The 15,553-nt window shown below is 43.8% G+C and overlaps 1 pseudogene; it reads right to left on the bottom strand.

Annotated features, from left to right (window-relative positions):
• Positions 1-8,959: 8,959 nt before the first annotated feature.
• On the bottom strand, positions 8,960-13,557 carry LOC141508272 (sphingosine kinase 2-like; annotated as a pseudogene).
• Between the last annotated feature and the right edge of the window lie 1,996 nt (positions 13,558-15,553).

The following is a 15,553-nucleotide window of genomic DNA, read 5'->3' on the forward strand; positions in this document are numbered from 1 at the left end:
CATAATAAGATTCTCAAAACCATAATCCTGGTACAAGATTGATTTCTAGAGAATACTCAGCCTTCAAATCAGGCTCTGGATTCATATCAGTCATCTTGCCAAACTTAGAAATTAAGATTTCTAAGTATCGCTCCCTATGTTCATTTCAAACTCAGGAGGACAATGATCAGGAAGCTTGAAAACTTTCCCTGCCTTGATGTTTTGTCTTTCAATCTCAAAGAATACTATGACATCATATGATGCCATGATAGGCAAATGGATGGGAATCGAGTGAGGGGTGCTTAGCTATGCTGTCACCAACCTCATTTTCTCCTCCAGAGTCATCTGGGTCCAGTGGTCTGATATGAATCAGGACGACTGAAGATGGCCCTGGATATGAGACAATCAGAGTGACTGGCCCAAGGTCACACAGCTAGTAAGGGTCAAGTGTCTGAGGTTAGATTTGAATTTAGGTCCTATCTACTTCATCACCTAGCTGTGCTGCCAGAAAAGAGACAACAAGAGATCAAATAGTTTTGTACAAAGATTATAGTCTTTGAGGAGCAGTTTTGGGCAGAGATATTGTGCAACTTTTATTGTCAGGTCACCTAAAGGAGATCAATAATTTTTCCTATTCTCTGTTTTTTGCATAAAAGATCAACTCTTTTCTAGTTGAAGGGTATCATTTTCATAGTGACCTCCACTTTAAGGTTTAGATGGTAAATATCAGAGAATAAAACTTCATGTCTAATCTATAATTTTTGTCAATTTTGTTTTAAGCCTATATTTTAAAGATTTTTACAGTTTTAGGGTTCACATCAGTTTCCCTTGGGGATCTGAGAGGACACAGCCCACAATGAGACCCACTTGACCTCAGTGAGGGCTCCCCCACTTACCCCACCCACTGCTGATTCTCACTCTCTGTGCCCTAATCTGAGTTTTTATGAAACCTGTTTAGCCACAGGGGCAGAAGTAACTCTCAGGAGGCCCAGGAGATGGCATCAATTTCCAAAATGAACTGACTGGGTGGACTGCAGACTCTGGGTTGGGGACTGTGGCATGGGTGAGCCAAGGATGGGATGTGTGCTCAGCCAATAGAAGGCCCTGGTGGACACCAATGGACCCTGGATTGTGGTTGGGGTGTGTATAGACTCGATGTGAGGCAGGGATGGAAAGTAATGGAAATCAATGGGGAGAGTTGGAATTATGGGGGACCTGAGAGGGGGAAACAGAATGAAGAACAAAGGGAGGTGAGAGGGACGGAAAGGAGACTGAGGAAATGTGGGACACTGGAATGAAAAATGATAGAATGACCACTGAGACAGGGGAATGAAACAGGAGAGAGACCATGGCATGGAATTGAGACCCAAGTGGAGACTTTGGAAGGTAGATCCACAGGACATGAAAAGGTGATCGAGAGAATGGGGTTAGGGACTGGAAGGAGGGAATGGAACAGAGACCAGGTTGGTGGGTTAAGAGAGACTGCAGGAGTGTGGGGACATAAATGAAGGAGAGAAGAGGGTTGGGGAAAGAGGGAGTTTATAGATCTAGGGTGACCAATCAGAGAAAGGGGAAGGAGGAGGGAAGAAACTGGGGCTAGAGGATATGGTGGAGTGATTAGATTTCAGGAACACTCCTCCCCTGAGGAATATTTTTTGGAGCCACTTGGTTTGGCAGATCCTCATAGTTACTGTGATGCCTCCTTGCTTTGATTCTAGTTCTAAGTATCAACAAATTTTCCCAAAACAATGGGTACTACTGGAAGGTCCCAGGTATAGACAAAAGAGAAAGAGAAAGTGAAGGGAAGGAAATGAGAAAAAGAGATCGAGGTATTGCCATCAGATGGATGAAAATTGAAATCTGATCCCTATTTTTATCTATTATTTCTATGATTTTTCAACTTCCCCTGCTCCCCTTCTTTAACTTCCACTGGCACTCCACAGGACTGCTGCTACCCTGGGCTAAGGGTATACCCCTTATGGGTAACTTGCTTCATAACAATATGGCCTACAAGACCCTACCAGAATTTCTCTTAACAATCAGCAAACAGACTAATTAGTCCTTAATCAAATAACAGAGGCAGAAGAGTAGTCACCAGATACTGAACCCCAAACCTGGGGCTCACTCTCCCACTGATAAAGCACTTGAGGGATAATATGGGATGAATTTTAAGTACAAAGCTGTGAACATGTCTAGGGAACAAGCAAAGCCCAAGGTTCCCAGGAACAGTTGAGTCTTGACAGTCTTCCTTTCTATGGAATATTCTCCCAAGTTGACTGCAGGATGAAGTTTTCCCAGATACTCTGCTAGTAGGTTGGACTGCATGGAATCTCTGTTGGACAGGGCTGGGCAGATCATTTGGGTGCTGACAATATGGTTCTTTACAGAAGATAGCTACTGTTTGAGTGGTTTTGAGACAGGTTACTTGTCCATTGGATGGCTGTCAGGATGAGTTGGACAGTTCACTTTTCTACTGAGAAGCTGATGCTACTCAAAGTCAGGCAGGTTGCCTAGCTGCTCACTTCAGTGGGATCACAGCTTCCATCTTCATAACTTCTAATCTTGGGCTTAGCTGATTATTGCAATACTCTTTTCTGCAAGTCCAATGACCTTTGGTCTCAGACTGGCTGAAGTCTCTCTTCTTTGATTTCTTCAGCTCTGAGGATCAGACAGTCTCACTTCCAGGATTCATCTTGGTGTCTTATTCAAGGATTCTGGAGGATAAGAATCTTGAAGCAATCTTTCTTCTAGGCAAGTGAATTCTTTTGACCTTTTCATCTTCACAGATGTAGAATGCTTCCTTCATGAGAACCCTTTATCCACATTGGACATTAGTTTTCTCATTTGTATGTTGGGCATTGGTTAGAGGAATTCCTTGATCAGCTTGATGGGCTCACAGGCTCCATATTTACTATTTTGATTATATTTCTTTAACTGGGGATGAACTGATTGACTTGGATTGTTGTAGATTGGAGTCACATCCCTTTGTGCTGGCCTGGAAAAGTAGATTATTTGAACAGTTGTTTTCTCCTTAATTCATTCTCCTTTTTTTTCTTCCCAAAAGACAGACCCTTCAGAACAGACTAAGGCTACAGCTCCACTAAAGGAGCTGCAAATGTCTACAGAAATGATATGGAAAATGAAAAAAAATCTGGGTTTTGTCCTCTTCTTTTATCATGAATTGGTTGGCCTATGTAAGCTCAAAGGGAAAGTGGGTTGTCTCTTCATCAATCCCCAAGTATATCTCCCTTTCATGGAAATTTACTCAGGATAGTATCATAGAACTTTGGGATAAGGTGAATCTCAAAAGTATTTTGGGTAGTTACATATATAACAACTCCAATTGTGTTTCATCTCTGATCAAATCCAAACCCTCCAGATAGTATCATATGGCTGTCCAAATTGGTTTCTGGGATGACAAGGGAACTCCTTGAAGTATTGGTGGACACATTTCTCTTCTGAAGGGAACCCACTCTATTTTTTTAAATTAATTTTTATTAAAGATATTGAGTTTTACAATTTCCCCCCCAATCTTACTTCCCTCCCCCCACTCCCTCATGGAAAGCAATCTGTCAGTCTTTACTTTGTTTCCATGTTGTACCTTGATCTAAATTGGGTGTGATGAGAGAGAAATCACATCCTTAGAGATCAGACAATAATATATCTGTGTTTTTCTAAATTGCATGGGATAGTCCTTGCACTTTGTTCAAACTCCACAGCTCCTTATCTGGATACAGATGGCACTCTCGTTTGCAGACAGCCCAAATTGCTCCCGATTGTTGCACTGATGGAATGAGCAAGTCCTTCAAGGTTGATCATCACCCCCATGTTGCTGTTAGGGTGTACAGTGTTTTTCTGGTTCTGCTCATCTCACTCAGCATCAGTTCATGCAAATCCCTCCAGGCTTCCCTGAAATCCCATCCATCCTGGTTTCTAATAGAACAATAGTGTTCCATGACGTACATATAGGGAACCCACTCTAAAGAGTGGTGATCTGTTTAAAAGTATGGTAAAAAGTAGAGATTCAACAGAGAGGAAAAGGATTGTATATGTTTCATTTGAGTTCAAGTACAATACTTGATGTTTCTAACATAGGACTGTGTGAGTAAAGGATGGATGGGACATACACTGTGGAAGTAAATGAATAAGATTTGACAACTGATAGGATATAAAAGTTGAGATAAAGAAAAGTGTAAAGAATGACCACAGTGTTTGTGAACTTAGGTATCTGGAAGGATGGTAGTGACATGATGTCTACCTCTGAACTTTTGGTGCAGAAAGAACTTTCCCATTATAAGTTATTGCTTGAGAGACCTGAGGAGGGAGTGAATATATATATTACCTGATGAAGGGAAGCAATGACTTGAACCCCTAGGTATCTTAGAATATCAGAGGTTGAAAGATCTTAGTAAACATAAACTCCCCTCCCCCCAAGATCTAATCCAATCTCTTTTTTTTAATCGATATAATTTTTCCAATTACATGTAATGAAATATTTTCAACATTCATCCACATGCATATGCCTATTTTTAAGTTACACAAACCCTCTCTTCTCACCCCCTTCCCTTCAGCAGCAACAGTCTGGTGAATATTGTACATACACATTTGTGTTTAACATGTTTAATGTTGAGTCATTTTCTGTATGAGGAATTAGAATTAAGAGATAATAAAGTAAACCATGAGATAGGAAAGAAAGAAATAAGAGAAATTTAAAAAATGGATGTAGTCTTTATTCAGATTCTGTAGGGGTTTTTTTTTGTTTTGGTTTGGTTTTCTTCCTCTGGATGTGGATAGCATTGTCCATAGCAATTCTCTGAGCTCTCTGAACTTCTGAGAGGAGCTGTATCCATCAAGGTTGATCAAGTCACATTATTGTTGGTAATGTGTACATTATTCTCTTGGTTCTGCTCCCTTCACTCAGCATCAGTTCCTGTAATTTGCTCCATACTACTCTAGAATCCGACCATTCGTGGTTTCTTTTTTTTTGTGCATTCTTTTACCCTTTTTTGAGATCTTTTTGAGATACAGTACTAGGAATGGTATTACTGGATCAAGGGATATGCATAGTTTTATTGTCCTTTGATCATAATTCCAAATTGCTCTCTAGAAAGGTTGGATCAATTCACAACTCCATCAAAAAATCATCTACAAAACTACTTAGTATGGAACAGGATAAGAATTTGATTTAGATGGAATTGCCATTTTTATTATATTGACTCAGTCTACCTATGACCAATTGACATTTGCCTAGTTATTTAGATCTGATTTTATTTATGTGAAAAGTGTTTTATAGTTTTTAATATATAGTTTCTGAGTCTACCTTGGCAGGTAGACTCCCATGTACTTTATATAGTCTGCACTTACTTTCTTTTCTCTTTTTTGGTTTATTTATTTTATATTATTACAATAATCTTGTTATGAGAATAAACACAACCCCCCCCCTCCCCCAAGAAGATGAGAAACCTCAAGAATAGTGAGAGAGGAAAAAAATGTACTTCAGTCTGTGTTCAGATTCCAAGCGCTGTCTCTGGGATGAGTTGCCTTCTTTATCATAAGTCCACCAAAGATGTTGCTTCAATATTTTTCCCACAGTTGCTATTACTAGCTGTATTTCCCTGTCCCTGTTCAAAAGTGTGTTGTATCTGAGTACCTTCTCCCACAATCTTCCCTCTCTTCTATCACCTATTCCCCCTTCGCTCCCCTCATTCCCCCTTATCCCATCTCTTCATTCTCATTTTTCTCTAGGGTAAGATAGATTTCTATACCCTATTAAGTGTGTATGTTATTTCCACTCTGAGCCATTTCTGATGAGAATGAAGGTTCACTTATTCCCCCTCTCCTCATCCTATTCCACTGAAAAAACTTTTTTTGAATCTTATGTGAAATATCTTAGCCTTTTCTTCCTTTCCTTTCTCTTCCTCCCAGTACTTTCCTTTATCACCCATTGACTCCATCTTTTTACTATATTATACTATTATGTTTAGCTCCTTCCTGTGCTTTGTCTATATATGCTCCTTCTAACTGCTCTTATGAATGAGAAAGTTCATATGAGTTAACATATCATCTTCCCATGCAGGAACACAAATAATTTAACATCATGAAGTTCCTCATAGTTAGTCCTTGTCCACCCCCTCTATGGTTCACCTGAGTCCTGTACATGGAAATCAAACTTTCTTTTCAGCTCTGGTTGTTTCAATAGGAAAGTTTGAAAGTCCCCTGTTTCATTGAAAGTCCATCTTTTCCCTTGAAAGAGGGTGTTCAGTTCTGTTGGGTAGTTGATTCTTGGTTGTAAAACAAGATCCTTTGCCTTCTGGATTATCATATTCTAAGCCCTATGAGGCCTTAATGTAGATGCAGCCAGATCCTGTGTAATCCTGACTATAGAGCCATGGTAGTTGAATTGTTTGTTTCTGGAAACTTTTAGTATTTTCTCTTTGACTTGGGAGTTTTGGAATTTGGCTATAAAGTTCCTGGAAGTTTTTCTTTTGGGATATCTTTCAGGAGGTGATTGATGAATTCCCTCAATTTCTATTTTACCTTCTGATTCTTGGATCTCAGGGCAATTTTGCTGTGTTATTTCTTGAAAAATGAAATCTATGCTCTTTTCCTGGTCATAACTTTCAGGTAGCCCAGTAATTTGTAAATTATCTCTCTTCTGGATCTGTTTTCAAGGTCAGTTGTTTTTCCAATAAGATATTTCTCATTTTCTTCTAATTTTTGTGTTTTTTTTGAAATAGTTTTATTTCTTCCTGATTCCTGGCAAAATCATTGGCTTCCTTTAGTTCCATTCTGCATTTGAAGGAATTATTTTCTTCAGAGAGCTTTTTATCTTCTTTTCCAGCTTTTCAAGGCATTCTTCTCCTCGTTTGCCCTTTGTGTTGTTTTTTCCATTTGGCCTAAACTGGTTTTTACCATATTATTTTCTTCAGTAGTTTTTGTATTTCTTTCATCAAGCTGCTGATTTGGTTTTCATGATTTATCTGCATTGCTCTCATTTCTCCTCCCAATTTTTCTTCTACTTCCCTTAATTGCTTTTCATAGTTTTTTTTTGAACTCATCTATAGCCTGAGCACATTTTCTATTTCACTTGGAAGTTTTGGATACAGAAACTTTGATTTTGTCATTTTCTGAATCTTCCACAGGACCAAAATAATTTTCTATGGTCAGATTCTTCTTTTTCTTTTGTTTGTTCATTTCCTCAGCATATGACTGATTTACTGCACTTCCAAGGCTTTGGGGAGGTGTTTTGGGACACCCCACTGGCTCCTTAATTCCTCCAAGGTCTTATGAGAGGCTCTGACTACTCTCTTGCCTGTGCTTTGATATGTGGATGACCACAGGCACTCCCCTCTGCCCTGGAACTGTGAGGAAAGTCCTTGATCGGCTATGGTAGTATGGAAGCCCAAACTCCAACCTGGATCTGAGTGTGGGCAAAATAGCAGAGTCTTGCCCCAGGGAGAGCAGAGAGACTTCTGCAGTCTTCCTCAACCCCTTTACCATCTGCAGGCTGCATTCTGGAGTTGCAGGCTGGCTTCCCTGATTCCCACTGTAGGTTCTCATCACAGGGCTAGTCTGAGGCTGGCATTTGCTCTGCACTCACTCTGGTGCAGCAGAGTTCTCTCACTACCCCTTCAAGCTGTTCCCAGTGATCCCTGGGCTGTGCTACCCTGTGGCTGTGGTTTTTTCCAACCCCTAGTTCAGGCAAAACTGACCTTTCCCGCAGAACATCTAAGTTGTCTTGGACTCAGAAATTGTATCATTCAGTCTTTCTGTGGGTTCTGCCCTCTCTATGGCTAGAGTCATAATTTGACAGCTTTTGGAGTTTTTTTGGGGGAATGAGTTTCCAGGAATTCCTGCCTTTATGCTTCCATCCTCTGCCCCATTTTTGGTTTATAAAAGAATAGCAGTACTCCATAACATTCATGTACAATTCCCCAATTGTTCAGCAATTCCCCAACTGATGGGCATCCCCTCAATTTCCAATTCTTTGCCACTTCAAAAAGAACAGCTGTGAATATTCTGGAATATGTGGGATTTTCTCTATACCTTATGATTTCTTCTGTTTATAGGCCTAGTATTATTATTGCTGGGTTGAAGGGTATGATCAATTTTATTGCTCTCCAGAATTGTTGGATCAGTTCACAACTCCACCAACAATGCATTAATGTCACAATCCTCCCACAACCTCTCCAACACTGATCATTTTTCCTTTTGGTCATCTTAGCCAATCTGATACAACCACCTTATTTTATAGAGAAGGAAACAGACTCAAAAAAAGTGAAAGACAAATTGTGACACAACTGAAATCAGACTCCAGATTTTCTGATTCTTAAACCAGTATTTTTTTTTATAATGCTAATGTTTTCCTTAACTCTTGAGGACTGGGCCCATAGGCTCAGGGGAAAGCAGCTCTGATTTCTAACTAAGACCAATCTCCACCACTACCAAGTTGCATTTTTAGCCAACCATCATTTCACTAAATCTCTGTTCCCTATCCTACCAACCCATCAAATAAAATCTCAAATGGATGAATGTCTATAGGTTAATAATACTTTCCAAAGGGGGTAGCTAGGTGGTACAGTGGATAGAACACTATCCCTGGAGCCAGGAGGATCTGAGTTCAAATCTGACCTCAGACACTTCACCTTACTAGCTGTGGAACTGTGGGTAAGTCACTTAACCTTGATTGCCTTGCATCCAGGGCCATCTCCAGTCATCCTGATTCATATCTGGTCACTGGACTCAGATGCCTCTGGAGGAGAAAGTGAGGCTGGTTTCTTAGCACAGCATCCCACACTCAAATTCAATTCACTAGCATGTCATGGTATCACCTCTCTGGTGTTATCATCTTTTTTCGACAACAAAGGACAACTTTCCAAGGACATCTCAACTTGTGGTTCTTTTTAAAAAAAATCATTTATTTTTGAATTTTACTATTTCTCCCCAATCTTGCTTCCCTCCCTCCACCCCCCCTCCACAGAAGTCAGTCTGATAATCTTTACATTGTTTCCATGCTATACATTGATCTAAATGGAACGTGCTGAGAGAGAAATTATATCCTTAAGGAAAAAAATAAAAGAGATAGGAAAATTACATAATAAAATAATGATTTTTTTCAAGAAATTAAAGGTAATAGTCTTTGGTCTTTGTTCAAACTCCACAATTCTTTCTCTGGATACAGATGGAATTCTCCGTCACAGATACCCCCAAATTGTCCCTGATTGTTGCACTGATGGAATGAGCAAGTCCATTAAGATTGATCATCAATCCCTTGTTGCTATTATGGTGTATAGTGTTCTTCTGGTTCTGCTCATCTTGCTCAGCATCATCAATTTGGGATTCTTATGATACAAATTCAGTAGGAAAATAATTCAAGAAAACAAAAGGCAATTTTATTTTTCAGGTGACATTTTTTTTTTTTATTTTTTAGGTTTTTGCAAGGCAAATGGGGTTAAGTGACTTGCCCAAGGCCACACAGCTAGGTAATTATTAAGTGTCTGAGGCCGGATTTGAACTCAGGTACTCCTGACTCCAGGGCTGGTGCTCTATCCACTGCACCACCTAGCTACCCCTCAGGTGACTTATGTTTTAGATTCATTATAGTGTTTTCTATGAACTAATTCAAAATTCCAGATACCAATTTGGAACTTGCAAGGAAAAAAACCCCTAAACTTTTGTATCCTTTTGACTCAATAATTTAAACTATCGAGCTCCAAAATAACTCCAATGATTGCTTTAATTTCTTCTTCCTTGGTTGTAAATTTATCTTTTTCATTTCAATTTTGGCAATTTGATTTTCCTCTTATATCAGTCAATGGTATAGCTAATTTTGTCCTTCCTCCCAGCATACAGTCTAAGTATTATGGCTAATATTTTTTTTAAATTTTCAATTCTGTTTTCTCCTTTTTCAGCTTTTATATTTTAATTGGTTAAAATTCTTTTTCTATTTTTTTAGTTGCATATCAAATTCATTGATCTGCTCTTATATTTTTAGCATTTATAGATATATAAATTTCTCCCTTATTGTTGCTTTAGATGCATCCCACAAACTTTTTTGGTATATCATCTGTCATATTTAGTGTATTTCTAAGCATTGTTATTCTTTATTGCATAGAGGCTGTAGCCTTGAAGACCACTGGGGTAGGGGAGGGAAACTGAGGCAGGGGGCCCCAGGGGACCCTGGCACCCCCTTCCTCAGGGAGGGGGTCCTAGTGCAAAAGAAAAGAGGGGATGCTCACCAGGAGCAAAAGAGGCAGAAGGGGCAGCCCCCATCTGGGGGTCCAGGGAAGGAAGTACTTCCATCTGGTGGGTCCCATCATGGGGCTGAGGAAGGGGAGGTTCTGCCCTCGGGAGGTCCAGCTCACTCTTGGCACTCTAATTCCTGGTCCCTGTGAGGAGAGCAGGGTTCCTAGGTCAGGGTGAATCTGAGCCTGGAGAGGCCTGTGCTCCACCTGTTCCCCATCCACTGTGAGGATTCCATGGTGGGTGAAGGGCTGGAGGTGAAAGGCCTGAGCTGTGGCATAGCCTAGCTGGGGACAGCCCAGGCCAAAGTGACTCCCCCTCTCCATGGCCAGGAAGAGGCGGAGCAGGGAGGCCCTGGAGATCCCACTTCGAACCCAGCACAAGTGCACCAGGCCATCCCCAAAGTGAGCATTGGGGACTGCCACCAGGTCAGCACCCAGGTGGCTTGGAGACTGGGCCAGGATCAGCACAAAGTCCCCCTCCAGGGTCACCCAGCCCAGGGGCAGTGGGGAACCCAGGGGGGACAACAGATGGTCCCTGGGGCCCCGCTGGGTCCCAGGGGTCAGTGATCCTGAAGCAGAAGCCGGTTCTGGGGAAGTCTGTGAATTAGGGGAAGGAGAGAGATTGGAGAAGGCCGATGGCTCCCAGGGCCTGGGCCGGGAGGGGAGGAAGAGAGAGTGGGGGGCTCAAGTGCCCCAGGATCTTCAGAGGCTGGAGGATCAACTGATGCCTTGTGAGCAGCTGGAGAGTCAGGGGAAGCTGCAGTGGCTGAGGAGGCTTCTGGATCAGAGGCTGGGACTGCTGGAGACTGGAGGGTCAGAAGAGACCTGGGGGCTGCCCGAAGCAGGGAGCTCTGAACCCTGATGAACTCTCTCCCCCAAGGAGCTGGGGGCTGGACCGGGGACAGGCCTAGGGTTGAGAGGAGGGTCCCGGGACAGGAGGCAGGACCCTGGAGGAGGAGGGGAGGGGGAGGACTGCGATTCTGGGGGGAAGTCTCCACCTCGGGCCAGGGGCAGGTCAGACACCGAGCCGTGCAAGGGCAAGTGAGTCTCTTGGGAAGGGGCCGAGGTCGCGGCCAGGGCCAGGGCCAGTTCCGAGGCGGCTCGGGGAAGAGGCTGGGCCAGGGCGGGGGTGCCGTTGGAGGCCGGCAGGTAGGAGAGGCGGCCTGGGTAGACATGGAGGGAGGCCAGGCGAAGGACGGTGCCAAGGGGGAATCGGGCAGGACCCGGAACGTGGAAGCGCTCCCTCTGAATGTCCACATCAGATACGAAGCCCCAGGCCACGGAGAGCAGGGAGAAGCAGCGGGCTCCCGGGGCCAGGGTCACAGAGACAAGGTCCAGCGGGGAGCCGCCGCCACGGCCCATCAGCAACACATCCAGGCCTATGGCTGGTTCAAACCTGCCCAGGGAAGACGTGCCCGGGGCTGCTGAGATGGGGGGCGCCTGCAGAGACGGACGGGCAGCGCCCAGCCGCCCCCCGACCCAGTAGCCACAGGTGGAGGATGGAGGGGAGGAGCCCAAGGGCCCCCCTGCCTGCCCGAGCCGCAGGGCAGGACTCCCACGGAGCCTTTATCGCCCGCTCCCAGTCGGGCCGGGCCAGAAGCCCGTTCACCCCCTCATACAGCAGGCCGCCCCCGGACGCCGTCACGATGCCATCCCGCTCGCTCAGCCGCAGCCCCTGCCCCAGCTCCCGGGCGTGGTTCTGACTCTGGATGAGGGTGAAGGACAGTCCGGCTTCGGAAATGGTGGGCAGCACGCGCTTCTCGCACCCCTGCCAGGCCCCGCCCCGGCCCCCAAAGGGAGTGACCAGTGGAGGCAGGCGGGCGGCCGCGGCGGGAGCTCCGCGGTGATGTCCAGGTCGCCGGGCAGAGGCCCCCCGCAGCAGGCAGGTGAGGGCGGTGGCCGTCTCCGGGCCTCCGCGCCATTCTCCTTGTAGTCCGAGGCCCGGGCAGCCCGGACGGTCCTCGCCGCCCGCCGCCGCCCCTCCGGCCCCTCGGGTAGGTGTAGACACACAGGTACGCGGCGGAGCCGTTCGGGGAGCAGGTCCGCAAGGGCCGACACCCCGAGACCTCCGCCAGGGGGACCAGGCCGCCCTGGGGCCAGGCCTCGGGCCGGGGCCGCAGCCGCTGGACGTGCGAGGCCGCTGGGGTGAGTGGCAGGTGGAAGCGGGGCCCGGGCCGGGTCGGAGCCGAACGCCCCGTGGAGCAGCGGGGTGCCGGCGGCGGCGGGCCCCCGGGGCCCGGGCGGCTCCGGCGGGAGGGGTCCGCAGAGGCCTGGATCCTGCGGGACCCGGGCGCGGCCTCAGGCCCCCATCCCCGCCTCTGTGGCTCCGCCGCCGCCGCGCGCCCGCCGGCCCCCCGGCCCTGCCCCGCCGGCCCTGCCCCGCCGGCCCTGCCCCCCCCCGGTCCTGCCCCCGCCGGCCCTGCCCCGCCGGCCCTGCCCGCCCGGCCCTGCCCCGCCGGTCCTGCCCCGCCGGTCCTGCCCCGCCGGCCCTGCCCCGCCAGCCGAGGACGCTGCGAGAGGCCGGGGCTGCCCAGGGTGTCATAGGCGGCCGCCTCCCGCGGGCCTCGGCATGGCTCCGGCTCCAGCTCCCTCCCGGGCTCCCCTCGATCTCCGCTCGGAGTCTGGGCCTCTGACCTAATTATTTCTATGATTGGCTCTTTAACCAACCATTAAATTCAATAATTTCCAGTTAATTTTTAATTGAGGCTTCAAAGATCTCATTGAATATAATCTTTATTGAATTATGGTCAACAAAAGATCCATTTAATATTTCTACTTTTCTGAATTTGTGACAGTTTTCTGTCCTAATAGAGGGTAGGTTTTTTTTTGGGGGGGGGGCAGATGCTATGCACAGGTATTAGGTATATTTTTTATTCTTATTCACCATTTTATTAGTCTAGAATAGCTAATTTTTCTAAAATTCTATTTACTTTAGATTTATCTAAGTCTGAGAAGGGTAAATTGAGGCCTTCTACTGCTATTATTTTATTTCCTTCTCCTGTAACTTAATCTTTTTAAGAATTTGTAGGCTGTGTCATTTTTGATGTATATATGTTTAGTATTAATTGTAATTCATTGTTTATGGGTCATTTTAGCAAAATATAGCTTTTCTATTTATATCTTTTAATTGGGTCTATTTTTGCTATTGTTTTTAAATCATAATTGTCAACATTGCCTTCTTTACTTTAGCTGAAGCATGATAGATTCTGCTCCATCCTTTTGTTTTTCCAGTTATATATATTAAGATTTTGAATTCCACATTTTTGTCCCTCTCTCCCCTCCCCTCCCCTCTCTCCCCTCCCCTCTCCCCTGACAGTAATTTGATGTTACCCATGTACAATTATGTTACATTTCCATATTAGTCATGCTGTGAAAGAATCAGGACAAATGATATTCCAGAAGGCAAAGGATTTATAGTCTTATAAGCAAAAAGAATCCTGTTGGGGAAAACATTAATCTTTTTTGAAATAGAGGACTTCCAAGCATTCCTGTTGAAAAGACCATGAGATGGAAAAATATGAAATATAAAACATGTTTTAAAAACTGAAAAACTCCATTGTTCTTTTTCTGGATTTGATGCTATTTTCCATCACAAGTCTTTTAGAATTGTCTTTGATCATGCACTGCTAAGAAGAGCTTAGTTTATCACAGCTGACACACAATATTGCTGTTAATGTGTATAATGTTCTTGTGGTTCTGCTCACTTTACTCAGCATCAGTTCATGCAAGGTTTTCCAGGCTTTTCTGGTCTGCCTACAACATTCATATGCCACAATTTGTTTAGCCATTCCCCACTGATGGCATTCCATTTCCAATCCAGTGGCAAACTGAAAAAAAGATCTTTTAACACTGTGCATATCTTTTCTTCAATTGCATTTCTTGTAACCAACATTTTCAGATTGTTTTTAAAATCCATTTTATGTTCCTCTTCCATTTTAAGGGTAAGTTCTCATTCCCATTCAGTTATGAGAACGATTTACCTCCATTCTATTCTAAATATCCTTTTATTCTGTTCCATTTTAGGATTCTTTTTTGTTTTGCTTGTCCCTTAAACCTTCAATTTCTGCCCTTCATCCTTTCCCCTCCTATATATTGGGTAGCATGTATTTCTGTACTCAATTGTGTATTTTCCCTTTTACCCAGTTCAGATCTAAGGTTTAAATGTCTACTCCTAGCCCTGTTGTATATTTTTCACACACTCCATTTATGTGAGATATCACCCCCCCCATTTTCTTTTTCTTCACTTCCAATGTATTATTCTTCCCCATTCTTTCGAGATCATCCAAACATAAAAATCCCACTCAGGCCCAATAATCAGATTCCCTCTAGGTTCCTGGTGATAAATTTTGCAGAGGTTACATGGTTATCTCATATAAGCAAATAATCTTGTTTTGTCCTCATTTCTTTTTCACATTTACCGAGAGAGACACAAAAACTTCTCTTGACTAATTTTTTCAGCTCTGATCTTTTCAACAGGAATGCTTGGAAGTCCTCTTTCAAAAAGGTTAATGTTTTCCCCAACAGGATCCTTTTTGCTTATAAGACTAAAAATCCTTTGCCTTCTGGAATATCATTTCCCAAGTTCTTTTATGATGGTGGTTGTTAAATCTATAATCCTGAGGTTCCTCTTTAAATTCATCCTTTTAGGTAGTCTAGTGATTCTTAAATTACCTTTCCTTTCCCTCTTTTCCATGCCAGTTTTTTTCAATTTGACTTTGCTTTTTTGTCAGCATGTTATCAGTTTCCATTTAGCCAATTTTAATTTTAAAGTTTTCTTTTCTCCAAGTTGATTCTCTTTTCACTGTCTTACCTAGATCATTTTTGATTTACTAATTTGGTTTTTAAAATTGTTAAAAGCTCTTTTTTCAGCTATTCTTTTAACTTTGGCAGGAATTCTCATTGAATTTGGGAACAAGTTTTATTTTTGTGAGACTTTGTTATTTCTAAGTCACTCTTCTGGATTTGTGGCTTTTGTTCCCCTATCCCTTTATGCTATTCCAGAGTCCTTCTCATCTCTTTCCAAACGCATTTTTGTAATTCTTGGCACTTTTCCCTGGGCATGGGAGTTGTTCCCTATAGTTCTGCTTAGAGGTCTGTTATAATGTTTCACTTTATAAAGGAGAAAAAAATCAAGGTCAGAAAGAACTTACCCAGGTCATGGTAGACCCAAGACCAAAGCCCAGGTCTTTTTCTCAGTCAGTGTTGTTGTGTTTCACTCTTATCAAGATGACTTCCATGTGATAGGACCAGTTCATTAAGATGAGAACATGCCTTATACTTTGTTCCAAGACATTCATCTATGATTCCAAGTGATCAAAATTCACCTCCCC

This window comes from Macrotis lagotis, chromosome 1 (assembly GCF_037893015.1).
Source record: "Macrotis lagotis isolate mMagLag1 chromosome 1, bilby.v1.9.chrom.fasta, whole genome shotgun sequence".
NCBI lineage: Eukaryota > Metazoa > Chordata > Mammalia > Peramelemorphia > Peramelidae > Macrotis > Macrotis lagotis.